Source organism: Triticum urartu, chromosome 5, assembly GCF_003073215.2.
Source record: "Triticum urartu cultivar G1812 chromosome 5, Tu2.1, whole genome shotgun sequence".
NCBI lineage: Eukaryota > Viridiplantae > Streptophyta > Magnoliopsida > Poales > Poaceae > Triticum > Triticum urartu.
Window position 1 is genome coordinate 655,171,817 of NC_053026.1, and position 14,367 is coordinate 655,186,183.

General features: G+C 44.5%; 2 non-coding genes across 2 annotated transcripts; both read right to left on the minus strand.

Moving 5' to 3' along the window:
* Positions 1-241: 241 nt before the first annotated feature.
* Positions 242-315, minus strand: TRNAN-GUU. Its single transcript has one exon. It is a non-coding gene; the product is annotated as a tRNA-Asn (tRNA).
* Positions 316-13,387: 13,072 nt separating this feature from the next.
* Positions 13,388-13,461, minus strand: TRNAN-GUU. The gene has a single exon. It is a non-coding gene; the product is annotated as a tRNA-Asn (tRNA).
* Positions 13,462-14,367: the final 906 nt, after the last annotated feature.

The window sequence follows — 14,367 nt, forward strand, 5'->3', positions numbered from 1 at the left end:
TTATATAATGTCTGATGGACTGGAAGAAGTGAATGTATTTTTGTCCATGCTATGCATGCAACGTTACAGTCGACAATGTAAGAAAGAACTCCGAATCATGTGAATTTGGAAGAAAAAAAGTCAGTGAACAATGGTGGGAGTGTACAAAAAAGAAAAAGAGCAATGGTATGAATTTCTCTCTATATAAAAAGAAAAGTGCAATGGTTATAATTTGAAGAAAAAATATTAAAAATCAAAAATGCGCTAGAAGGAGGGCTCGAACCTCCGACCTTGTGGTTAACAGCCACACGCTCTAGCCAACTGAGCTATTCCAGCTTCATGATTTAAATTATATTCAATCTTATTTATTAGGTTATATCTTCTCTGAATTCCTTCATCCGCTTCAACATGCCGATTATGGCCGAAAATATGTAAAATTTTGACTGACCGAAAAAGGAAACGACGGAAGACATGTGAATGTAAGCTTTCTTTTTTTTTTTTGGCGGGGAGAAAGGATGTTTTATTCCACAACGAGAGGGTTACAATAACGAGACACTAATTCCTCACACCACGGAGAAATCGAGTTCACCCATACCGATGTATAAGCTTCAGTGCGGCTATAGTGTGTCAATTGATGTGCTACCCTATTTTGATATCTGCTAACTTTTAGAGGAACAAACTTCCTAACTACCAAATGAGCTTTAATCTCAGCAGCTAGATGATCATAGGCCGACTTGAAAGATTGTTGCTCGAGAGAATAGCCAGAGCATTTGAAGAGTCTGATTGAACAATCACCGGGCAGTCCGAATGCTGAATGGCCAGTGCCATACCCTGCATAATAGCATGAATTTCCACTTTCAGGGCATCATTACAGTGGAAAATGTACCTGTATGCCGCAAAAATCGTAGATCCGTTCTCCCTGCGAAGCACCATGCCAATCAAAGTGCGACCATCCTGGCACGAGAATGAATCGTCTACCGACAACGCAACCCAGCCCATAGGCGGAGGAGGCCAAGGCGTGGGGGATTCTGTAGTTTTTACACACTTTGGCCGACTGTCCTCATACAAGGGCATCTTCCCTTTGACGATTTCCTCCATGCTATAGTTCCTTACCAAATTCAGCGACTTATAATAACTGTCAAGATAATCCACAGTTACCTCTACTGGGGTCTCATTCTTCCCATGTGTTATATCATTTCGGAGTTGCCAAATACGCCAGATCGTCATAATTACCAAGTCCCTGGTCTTGTCCAAACATTTTGAAAGTAGCTGCAGTACCCAGTCCTTACCAGAGTCCACTAGTAGTGAGTCATCAGGCAAGGGCCAGATTGCACGTAAGCCCTCCCAAACATGTCAGGCGTGCATGCATGAAATCAATGCATGAAAACTGCTTTCAATCTCCGCTCCACAAATAGGACATGATCTCTGTATATGAATACGACGATGCGCTTTGCCTAGATTAGTTGCCAATGCACCCGTCGCCGTCTTCCATGCCATAATACGCATCTTGAGTGGAACATTAGATTTTCAAATCGAATTCCAAATTGATCTGTCGCCGTCCGGTCTAGTACAACATGCACCCCCAGAATGCATCTCATCATGTGTTTCCATCGCCAACATGTAGGCACTTTTGACTATAAAATTCCCATGCGGCTCGAGAAACCAGCCGATGAAGTCCTGTCGGTTCCTAGGAGACGTGCGTATCTTAAGAATCTCAGCAACATCCATTGGCCAAAAATGCTCCTCGACACGGTCTCTGATCCAAGCACCATTATTATCTAAGAAATCAGAGACACGGTTAAACCGGCAGTTCCTTTTAGGAGTAATTGGTCGAAAATCGTATCGTCGAGGAATCCAAGGATCTCTCCATGTTCTAACCGATGCACCATCACCAATCCTCCATATTATTCCTTTCTTAAAAAGATCCAAACCATGAGCTATTCCTTTCCATACGGCCGATGAATTTCCAGTAAAAATCGTATCCAAGATACTGCCGTGTGGAAAATATTTTGCCTTCAATAGACGAGCACATAAAATGTGAGGGGAATCAATCAATCGCCACGCTTGTTTTGCCAATAACGCTTGATTAAAAGCACGCATATCCCTGAATCCCGTACCCCCCCCCCCCCCCCCCCCTTGCTTCTAGGGAGTCTCAGCTTATCCCAGCTCAGCCATGCCATTTTCCCCTTGCCACTCTCAACTCCCCACCAGTACTGCCTCATCATCCTTGTCGGATCGTCACATACCGAAGCAGGTAAGCAAAACACGCTCATAATATATGTGGGAATAGCCTGGGCTACAGATTTGATTAAAATCTCTTTGTTACCTGAAGACATGAATTGCTCGCTCCAGTCCACTAGTCTCTTCCTCAATCTTTCCTGGGTGGTTTCAAACCTCCCTTTATGCATTCTCCCCTCAGGTACCGGCAAACCCAAATATTTGGGTTCGAACGCTTCACTTATAATCTCCAAAATACTCTTTACTTCCCCAGATACCACCTCAGTGCAGTTACTAGAGAAAAGGATGGAACATTTTGACGGGTTTATAAGTTGTCCTATAGCCAGCGCATAAGTGCTCAACGAACCTTTCACAAGTGTTGCTTGCTGTTCCGAGGCTCGAAAAAACAATAGTGAATCATCCGCAAATAATAAGTGAGATATCGTCGGTGCACGACGACAAATTTTAACACCTTCCAGCCCCTCCTCCGTAATAGCTTTGTTGACCAAACAAGATAGGGCATCGGCAACAAAGAGAAATAAAAACGGGGACAAGGGATCACCTTGTCTGAGGCCACGAGAGGGTATGAAAGACTCCAATAATTTCCCATTCAGTTTCACTGAATACTTCACAGAGGAAACACACGTCATGATCCAAGAAATCCACACATGAGAAAAAACCCACTTGCGTAGGGCCTTCTCCAAGAATACCCAGTCCACCGGTCATATGCCTTAGAAAGATCTAATTTATACGCACAACATGCCGGTGAACTGCCACTAACAGACTGAATATGATCAATACACTCGAAAGCTATAATAGAATTATCAGTAATAAGTCTCCCTGGAATAAACGCGCTCTGATTTTCCAAGATGAGCTCCGACAGAATGGGACGTAGTCGGTTTACCATGCATTTAGAGACTATTTTGTAGATCACATTACACAAGCTTATAGGTCTAAAATCCTTGAGCTCCTTTGGAAATTGGACTTTTGGAATCAACACAGTACCCGTGTCATTAGCTCCGTCTGGCATAACCCCGGAATCAAAAAACTCGAATACTGCTGCAATAATTTATCCTTTCACCACCGCCCAATTACGTTGAAAAAAACGAGCAGGAAAACCATTCGTACCTGGGGCCTTAATGGGACCAATCTGAAAGGGAGCGTCTGAAATCTCTTCAGTGAACGGAGCACATAAAACATCATTCATCTCCGCAGTAACTTTCTCCTCAATACACTCTAGCACAACATCTGGGGTTAAAGTTGGGTCTTTAGTGTACACCTCCTGAAAATATGATCTCGTCATTAACTCCATCTCAGAAGGAGCATTACACCAAGTGCCATCAAGTCGGCATAGCGAAGTATATAATTTCGTCTAGCTCGCCAAACAGCCCTTCGATGCAAGTATTCTGTGTTCCTTTCTCCTTCTTTTAACCAAGTTATCCGTGAATGTTGCAGCCACAACATCTCTTCTCTGTATAGAAGCTCATCAAGCTCATGCATCTTCTGCCGGAGCAAACAACGATCGGCATTATCTTCTTGTAAGCTTCCAAGTTCCAACCGGAGCCTCTCAATATCACGCAGGACATGCCTAAAAAAAATTCTGCTCCATTGCCGAAGATTTTTCATCAGCTCTTTCAACGAATTTGAAACCGATCCCAAGTTTCCAGCCGGTCGGTTCCTCTCCCATGCACGTCCAATAATGTATTGTAGGTTGGGATTCCTTTCCCACATAATTTCATATCGTGTCGCCCCTCGTCGCCTATGATTTGCATCGGATGGGACCATCTCGAGGACGATCGGACAATGGTCTGAGCACGAAGACGCAAGGTGGACCACTCTCAACGCCGGGAAAAGGTCACGCCACTGCTCATCCGCACATACACGGTCCAACCGCACTCGCACATTGTTGTTTCCAACTTGCCCATTATCATATGTGAATGGCATCCCCGAGAAGCCAAGATCCACCAATTCACAAAGCATCAGGCAGTCCCTAAACGCGGTCATCTGAGTTTCTGATCTCATAACTCTTGACATATGTTCGTGTTGCCAAAGAGCTTTGTTGAAGTCCCCACATACCAGCCATGGGTCTTGCAACACCGCTCTCAACCGAGTTAGATGATCCCACATGAGGTGCATGTTCTCAACCCTTGGCTCACCATAAATAAAAGTCATACGCCACTTTTTATCAAAGCTTTTATCCTCCACCGAGACATCAATATACCGTTGACATGAATCCAAAACTGTAACCAGCAAGGATTCGTCCCAGTAGACCGCAAGACCACCACTCAATGCCCGAGCTATTCACACCACAGAATCCTTTGAAACCTAGTCTCCATCTCAATTTTTCCATCTTATCAGCTGCTTGTCTTGTTTCACAAAGAAAGACAAGCTTGGGGATGTTGGTTTTCGAGAGGGCCAATACCTCAGGAACTGTCCGGCGGTTCCCCGCTCCCCGGCAGTTCCAAATTAGGGAATTCATTGTTCCCGGCACGGCTCCTGACGGGAACCCGCCGCATATCATCAACAGAGTTAATACCATTCTTCACTCTTTTACTTCCCGAACTAGGTTGGCGAAGACGTATGAATATCCTCACCATTCCCTGGCGTTATTGCAAGAATATGCTCAATTGGCTCACCATGTACAGCCACAAAATCATCAGTTGGAAGAAGACGCTTCCTCACACTTTTGTCCACTTCCATGCTTGTGTTTCCAGCAGCGTTAATCACCTGCAAGTCAGCACCTTTCCAGAAGAGGGGTCCTTCAGTGGACTAGATGCAGAATTCTCAAGATCCACATCACCTTTTTCAACAGTACTAGGATTAGCACCACGACCACCTCCTTTTAATTCAGTTCTGTTCATATTTGGTGAATGTAAGCTTTCTGACTGAATAATACTGATAGACATTCTTCTGCCTTAAATTTGTTGAGTTATTTTTTGTAAAGCTTAATAACGTAATCTTTGACTTTGGTTTATTGGCACATGCTCTCCTCGTTAGCCATGGAACCACGAACTACTGTCTCGTCAGCATCGAGCCCTCTTATTTGTGTCACCCCGTACGTAGCATGCTGTTCACGTCTTCTATGTTTTGGCGGCTCACATTTGTTCACAAGAAGGTTGCGGACAACAGATGGCCTTTCATTAAGGGAAATGTTTGCGCGCGGTGCTCCGGCGGAACGCTCGGGCTGGTCGCTTCGCCACGCTGGCGCTAGCCATCAGGAAGCCAACACGTGTATCTTATCCTCTTCCCAACGCTGCATCTACTCCTTCCTCGCGACTGTCCAGGCAGCAAACTCCATGAATCCAGGCGGGCCTGCAGCTCCTGCCTCCGGTGTTGTTCGTGCGCCCCGAGGGGCAACGCTTCCATTCCATGGCCGCGCTCGTCACCATGGCTGAGCTCTTCGTCATGGCCGCGTCGTCGTCCCATGACTGTGCACAAGAGAAGCTGCATCCGGCAGCGCATAATGCTACAACCAGTGGCCAAGATAGCTTCAACCGGCAACATCAAAAGTTTCGAAAGACAGATGACGATGTTGGTTGCTGGCGCACTACCGCAACATAAGCTGCAACCGGTGGCCTGGAAAGCTACAACCGGCATCAGGAAAGCTTCAACTGAAAATATGGAGAAGCTGGTCGCCGGGCCACCGAAGCACAAAAAAGTTGCATCCACTGAATTGGGAAGCTTCAACTGCTGAATTGAAAAGCTTCATCCCACATTATGAAAAGCTTCAACCTGCTTCATAGAAAGCTTCAACCCGCGAGTACACAAACAAAAAGCTACAACCTTGACATGAAAAGCTTCAACCCTAATTTTGAAAAGCTTCAACCATTTAATGGCGTTGACTGACTGGTGAAGTTTTTGCTACAATCCTAATTTTTGCTACAACTATGGTAGATTTTTGCTACTACCGCTGAAGGTTTTTGCTACATCCATGTAAGGCAGAGTTGCGACCTCGCGAAGACGGCGACGGTGTTTGATTTTTGCTGCATCCGTATTTTATTTTTTGCTACTACCGGTGAAGTTTTTTGCTACATCCATTCAATGGCGTTGACTAACTGGTGGTCGTCGCCGACGCAATTCCGTGCAGCGAGCGGCGAGGGGCGGTGATGGAGCTACAACCGGAGGAGAGCTATAACCGTCGCCGGTGGAGCTGCAACCGCAGGCGCAACTGTTGCATGGATTGAGGTAGTTTTTGACTACATCCATATTCAACGGCGAGAACGGACGGCGAGGGTGGGGACTGACCACCAGGACGGCCGACGAGGGTGGGGACCGACCACAAGGACGGCCGGCGACGAGGACGGCCATCGAAGGGGACTGCAGGCGCGGCGACGAGGATCCTGAACGGGATTTGCAGATCCAGCCCGAGGAAGAAGAATACGTGAGCGGATCTTTTTTTTTTGCCCAGATTCATTGGCCAAGCGGCTCAGCATCAAACGGCTGAGGCGGGACCGGCCGAAACGCCAGCGCCTAGCATTGCCCTTTCATTAAGTATACCTGACAAGGCTATCAACCCGTAGAAGCTTGGAGCAACTCCACCTCAAACTCACTTTTACATCTTACCATGCATATCTTTGTGCATGTGAAAATATATACATTTAATATAGCCGCTAGCCAACATTTTTTGAGATCTCCTCGGTGCCTCTCGCGGGGAGCATTGGCTCAAGAGAATGTTACTACTATTTTTAGTGTACATATCATATGTGGGAAGGTGAGCATGATAAGTTAAATGTTTATCCAATGACTCAAAAGACGGCTAATATTTCAAGAAAAATACTAAAAGTTGAAAATAAATAATCACTCACTTAGGAGGCAATTGCTTTTGGCTCCCTCTAAAATGGTTACTGTTTCTAGTTCGTGTGATCCAGCATGCCATTTCTTCGTAAAAAGGAAAAAAGGGCAGCCCGGTGCATATAGCTCCCGCTTGCGCAGGGTCCGGTGAAGGGTCTGACCACTTTGGGTATATGATATGCAGCCTTTCCCTACATTTCTACAAAGAGATTGTTTTCAGGACTTGAACCTATGACCTCATGGTCACAAGGCAGCAGCTTTGCCACCGCGCCAAAATATATAGAAAAAAATCCACTTACATGGTTTTAAATGAGCTTGTCATGAGAACCATAACTCGGTTCTTTTCGGATGTTCCTCCCTCTTGCTAACCTAGGTGAGCGACTGCAGTGGCTGATCTATCCCCGGCGAGTCCAAGAGCCCCTCCCCTTCAGTTTATTACTTCAACGATTGGAGGGGACGGGGACCCCAGGGCTTCAATCCGAAGGTGGTAGGGTTAGGAATAAATTTATATTTGTCTCTGTTCGGCGGTGGTGATAGTGTCACTATTGGCGTGGAATATGGTCTCCCCACCTTTCCCTTGTTGTGGTTACACTTCTTCCCATCGGTGGGAGGCATGTGGAAGATGGTGTGTCCCTAGATCTGGCTCTTCGGGCCTGACGTTTTCTTCTGCATTTTCTTTTGGTCACGCTATTCTGTAGAGCGGACAATGTGGTTATATGTCATGATTCTCCGACTCCAGTTCCGACCGTCGATAGTTGGCCTACCTTGTTGATGTGGAGCATCCCCCAACATCAACATGTCAAGTGCCCCATTGTCAAGAGACACGCGCATCTCCCACGTCATACATATAAAGTTGAATCTGCCCCTTTACACATATGTACTTGGCTCTCTCAAGGATGGCATACTACTTGACCTTCCTACCATTTGCACCTATAGGTTTGAGCCGAAATAAAGATGAGCATGCAAAGGAGGAGGTCACCATATGCGAGTGACGAAGCGGCTCACGGCCAAGGGGTGCCCTAGCTGCCACCGCTAGAGCCCCCCTCCCCTTCTGCCCCCTCCCTTTCTGCCGCCCGTGGGCACGACTGGGCAAAGCCCGGGCGGCGCCGATGCCGGTGGGGGTCTGGAGGTCCCCTCGAGCGGCGGCCTTGGAGTGGGCTGCGACAACCAATTTGGGGAGCGGCGCTGGATGGCGGTCGTCGCTACATGGAAGCGTGCCGGTGCTCTGGGGCGGCGGTGAGCCATGGCCGCGGGACCGGCGACATGGTGCGTGCGGGGTGGACAGGGACGACGTTTGTTTCTTTGACGGTGGCGCTCCGATCTATCCGTCACGGGGTGCGAGTCCGGAGTGTCTTGGCTCCGGGGGGGGCTGATCTGGTTGTCTCCTCCCCTTCACTGTTGGCGGCGATCTACCCTATGTGACCGTGCCAACCTTTTGGAAATCCTCGAACATGCCCTAAACATTTGGACAACTTTCGGCCTCGCCTGCGCCAACACTTGCAAACCTTATAAACATCCCAGAACTATCATGAATTCTAACATCTGGTCCCTGGGTAGCCCCAGAACTTATGGCATGCCTAAATGCAGTGATTTAGGGTATGGGCCCATGTACCTTTCCCTTCTCACTTACCCACTACTAGGGAAAACCTTATACACAGATCTTAGCAGCAGCACAGTCTAAAAACATACGCTACTGCTAATTAGCAGCAACGAGCTTTAGAAAAGAGCGCTGCTAATGACTGAGTAGCAGTAGCGCTCTAGGTGAAAAGAGCGCTACTACTATAATTGCCACGGTGTTGCCTCCAGGCTAGATATAGTAGTAGCGCCCTTTCCGTGGACGCGCTACTGCTAAAGAACTTAGTAGCAGCGGTTTTGCTCAAAACTCGCTGCTGGTAAGTATGACCGCAACTAATTAAGTTTAGTCCCATACTGCTAAGCGAACAAGGTGTTTACCACCTTAAATATATTGCTTCTCAACCTATCTCGAGCACTTGGTCTTCATTGAACTATATGTGTATGATTTGTGGTTGCAATATGAATCCTCGCCTGTACCTATACAGGTACAGTGAGGATTCATGTTGACTATTTAGATTATACACAAAAAGATCAATGATGACCAATGTATAGATGTTTTTACTAAACAAAAGAAATAACTGCTTCCATTAGCAGTAGCGGTTTTTCCCAAAACGCGTTGTAGATAAGTTAGCTATAGCGCGTTTTCTGTACGTGCGCTACTGCTAGTTCGAGTTAACCACCCCCCGCATCAAAATTTCACTAAGTCCTCCTTCCCCCCCCCCACCGGCATGTTCCCCTACTCCCTGTCGCTGCCGCCCGAGCCCGAGCCCGAGCGCGCCTGCGCCCTCACCGCCGCCGCCGCCGCCCGCCCTCAACCTCACCGCCGCCGCTCTCGACCACAATGTCGCCGCCCTCGACCTCACCGCCGCCGCCCTCGACCGAGCCCGCCGAGCCCGCCGCCCAGGACTGTCGCCCTCCCGATCCCGAGCCCGCCCTCACCGCCCCTCCATCGCCGAGCACCTCCCCGCCACCGTCTCTCCCTCTGTAAGCCCCCCACCCTCCCCAACCCCCTCTCTCTTTGCTTAGTTAGTAGATGATTTTAGTAGTAGTAGATGTTAATTTATGGTTCATAGATAATGATTTTTAGAAGTAGTGGATATTAATTACTAGTAGTGATGGTAAACTAGTTGTATAATTAGCAGTAGTTCATGTTAATTAGTAGTAGATGTAGTAGTTAGATGTTAATTAGTAGTAGTAGATGTGCTAGTTTCTTTCTATTTATAGTAAGTTTATATTTAGTAAGAACTAGTTGAATTAATAGAACTAGTTTAGTTTTAGTTGAACTAGTTAAGTTTTAGTTGAACTAGTATAGTAAGTAAATTAATAACTAGTTGAACTACTTCATTTTTAGAAAGAACTAGTTTTTTTCTTTTTATACTAAGTTTATATTTAGTAAGAACTAGTTGAATTAATAGAACTAGTTGAACATGCCATATTTGGTGTTATTTTTTAGTTTAAGCAATTATTTCATGTTTTGGTTACACCTCCGAGTGGCCTATGTTTTGCCGGAGTGTTGATTAATTTCCGTTCCGGCAAATTTCAGGCGCTCGATATGTCCTTTTTTAGCAAAGGTCATGCCGGATTTTTTCGTGAATTCTGGCATGACTTGTGCTAGAATATGTGGGAAATATCGAGTGGCCTGGATTTTCTTTGAAAAATAATGATCTAATTTAGGTTTTTTAGTACATATATTTAATTGTACAAGTTTAATCTTTGAATTATGAACGTAGGAAATGTCGTACTCGCACGACGACAGTCTCCCGGGGGAGTGCAGCTGGTGGACGATCGAGGTATGTGCGACAGGTTCGTTGAGCTGGATGAAGATCGGCGCTTCAGCATTAAGCTCGAGGAGACCTTCGATGTTGAAACGGTACGCAACAACGACAAGTGTTTTTTTCGTAATTAAGCATGACTTCAACTATTTCAACGTCTAATTTTCATATTTTACAATTCGACTAGCTTATCTCATGCCATGCAAGACGCTATGTCTTGGAGAGGATGGGTTTTGAAGACCATGAAAATTTTCAAACAAAGAAAATACACCTAAGGACCCATCATGATATCGATTTTGAAGTAAATCTGTATAATTCTCAGAGCGTAACCCATTTTGGTTGTCAAAATTGGGAAGGACTTTGCAAAATGTATGATTTTTATGAGGGTATGATTGTCACCATGGATCTTGGTCATCCTGACATCGAGCAAGACAATATGGACATTTGGGTCCTTGTTGATACGCTTCCGATTCTACCGCAATGTGAGTTTCTCAAACATAGTTATTAACTAATTTATATTGTTTATTTCAAAATAGTTGACAGCTTATTTCCATTGACAACTTATTTTGAATCTTCAAAGAATGTGCAGAAGATGGTAGACAAAACCCACTACACTGATGGCTCCGAATTAACTTATAAGGAGAAAAATCATCTGATTGCTTATTGTACTTTTTTTTGAGAATTACAATACCTATTATCGAACTCCTCCAAATTATGGTGTGCACGTATTGAACCATGATAACTTCTATGGAGATACCATGGTAAGATATTTTACTATTACGACATCCGTACATCTTTTGCATTCTTCTAAAACTAGTACATCATTGCTAACTACAAAGTTATTACTATGTTTTTCAACAGAAAATCCCGATGGATTGTGTGCCTCATCTGATGTATTACAATGGTCGCCTTGAAGTTCTGAACCTACAGCCAGATCATCATACGGATCTCATCTGTGCATATCGAATTTCTGAAACCGGTGAACACATGCTAATCAAAGAGTGGAAAAAATGTTTGGACATTCGTAAGGAGGTTCTTGAAAGCAACATTAAGCGAAAGGCAAGAATTGGAGACAGGATAATCTGCATTCTCCATAATGGAGAGCGAGGGGCTATCTTGTTTTTGCTATTTTACCTTAGAGAATATAGTAGGTCCTAAGAGAATGTAGTAGGTCCTATGAGGTACAATATGTTTATTATGTGATACAATGTGTTAGAGTTGAAGATGTCATGAGTACTTGTGATTACAACTAGTGACCAATGATATGATGATGATGATGATAAGTTGTTAATGATATGATGATGATGATGATATTTATTATATCATTGGGTGAAAGAACAGCGGATTAGTTTCAAGTGGATGTCCGTCCACTTGAAACTAGTCCACACGGTTCTTTCACCCCGTGATGTAATAACTCATGATGATGTAAAAACAATTTGTAAATTCCTGTTGTATGAAAATTTGTGTAAAGGTGTACGAATACAACATGAAATAAAAAAGATATAAAATACGAAATAATAATATCAGCGCGTGCAGAGAGAAGCGCTACTACTAATTACCAGCAGCGCTCCTCCTGAAACTCGCTGCTACTAAGTCGATTTAGCCGTAGCGTGGGTGGAGGCACGCTACTGCTATTCGTTAGGTGTAGCGCCTTATCAGTAGCGCACCACCCCGCGCTACTAATAGGTTTAAAACCCGCGCTGGTGCTAGCTTTTTCCCTAGTAGTGACCCCTTCATGGGTGGCCCTATATATACCCACTTTTTGACACCTTCCCTCCATGTAGCAAACGGTGAATCATGACGACCTGGCCACGGATTGATGTCGTGGCGGGTGTTCTAGTTTTTCGGTTGTGATCTATATGCAACTGAACTTAAGGTATGATCCATATGGACCGAAAACTTGAGTTGTGTGATCTAATATTCTGACTTTCAAGCAGGCGTGACTAAAGTGCACTCACTGCACAAGTTTTGTGACCTCTAGCTAGTGTCATTTATTCGCAAAACAGAGACCGCGGCGGCTTTATTTGGCTAGGGGAATAAAGAACTAATCTTGTTATCGTCGCTAAACTAATAATGCTCAGCCGGTCATCTTACTGGACAGAGAGCAGAGGGAGAACACACTCTCGGCGCCCAAAGGGTAGACACGACACTGTCTCTAGTCGTCGTATCGACACTTATTTCCCGAATGCGGCAACCGGACGTGCCTGTCAGGTCAGTAAGTTATGTGAAAACCATTTTTTGCATGACAGAACATGCTCAAGGTAGGTAGATTAGACAGTCATTGCGCTTTGTAGCCAGCTAGCTAGCATGGTGCCATTTTCAACGGACACATTTGGACATGGATTGGAAGCGGCTAACTTATTGCGTATGCACGCGCGGGCGCACGCACGCACGCTCCGTGGCCTTTCAGTGCCTCATCATACCGGAGTCACTCATCATACTCCATGGTACTGTCCAAAGCCTCCATGGTGCTCCTAGTCCAGCAGCCGCAGCAGTACTGGTCCGATATATAGCTAGCCGTGCGTGCTGGATCCACTGCAAAGACCGCAAGAGACGGATGTGCAGGCCACCGAAACACATGCTTTGATCAAGGATACTAGTAGATCACTAGCTAAGCTAATAGACCCCTGATCCATGCCCAAGCATGCAATGTTACTGTTGATAACGAAAAGAAAGGATGACTCGGATGAATACAGGAAGAGCAACTAATGTTGGGAATCTAGAAAGAAGACAATGAACAATTTTCAAAAACGAAAATAGCAATGGTGTGAATTTACAAAAAAAAAATTATGGAAATTCACAATAATAATAATAATAATAATAAAGAGCTGAAAATAAAATGATGCCCAAGCATGCAATGTTACTGTTGATAACGAAAAGAAAGGATGACTCGGATGAATACAGGAAGAGCAACTAATGTTGGGAATCTAGAAAGAAGACAATGAACAATTTTCAAAAACGAAAATAGCAATGGTGTGAATTTACAAAAAAAAAATTATGGAAATTCACAATAATAATAATAATAATAATAAAGAGCTGAAAATAAAATGATGCGCTAGAAGGAGGGCTTGAACCTCCGACCTTGTGGTTAACAGCCACACGCTCTAGCCAACTGAGCTATTCCAGCTTTGTCCAAAAATTTATTTATATCACTAGTAATTGCGATAGTATGATGCGGGTTTGTACCATCCACCTTATGCAAACATCTCGCAATAGCTATGTTGTTGCATAAGTGTTCTAATCTGACATAACTTTCATTCTAAGCACATCTACATCTCGGGAGTAAATCTAAGTCCCCGTGGTGCCATTTAATATATGTTTAGATATAATCAATGGAATTGTACTGTGATAAGAATCACTCCCAACTATAAAAACAGAAGATGATGTCAGAATTTATTAGCATGTCATAAGTGAAGGAAATATGCCCTAGAGGCAATAATAAAGTTATTATTTATTTCCTTATATCATGATAAATGTTTATTATTCATGCTAGAATTGTATTAACCGGAAACATAATACATGTGTGAATACATAGACAAACAGAGTGTCACTAGTATGCCTCTACTTGACTAGCTCGTTAATCAAAGATGGTTATGTTTCCTAACCATGGACAAAGAGTTGTTATTTGATTAACGGGATCACATCATTAGGTGAATGATCTGATTGACATGACCCATTCCATTAGCTTAGCACCCGATCGTTTAGTATGTTGCTATTGCTTTCTTCATGACTTATACATGTTCCTATGACTATGAGATTATGCAACTCTCGTTTGCCGGAGGAACACTTTGTGTGCTACCAAACGTCACAACGTAAATGGGTGATTATAAAGGTGCTCTACAGGTGTCTCCAAAGGTACATGTTGGGTTGGCGTATTTCGAGATTAGGATTTGTCACTCCGACTGTCGGAGAGGTATCTCTGGGCCCTCTCGGTAATGCACATCACATAAGCCTTGCAAGCATTGCAACTAATGAGTTAGTTGTGAGATGATGTATTACGGAACGAGTAAAGAGACTTGCCGGTAACGAGATT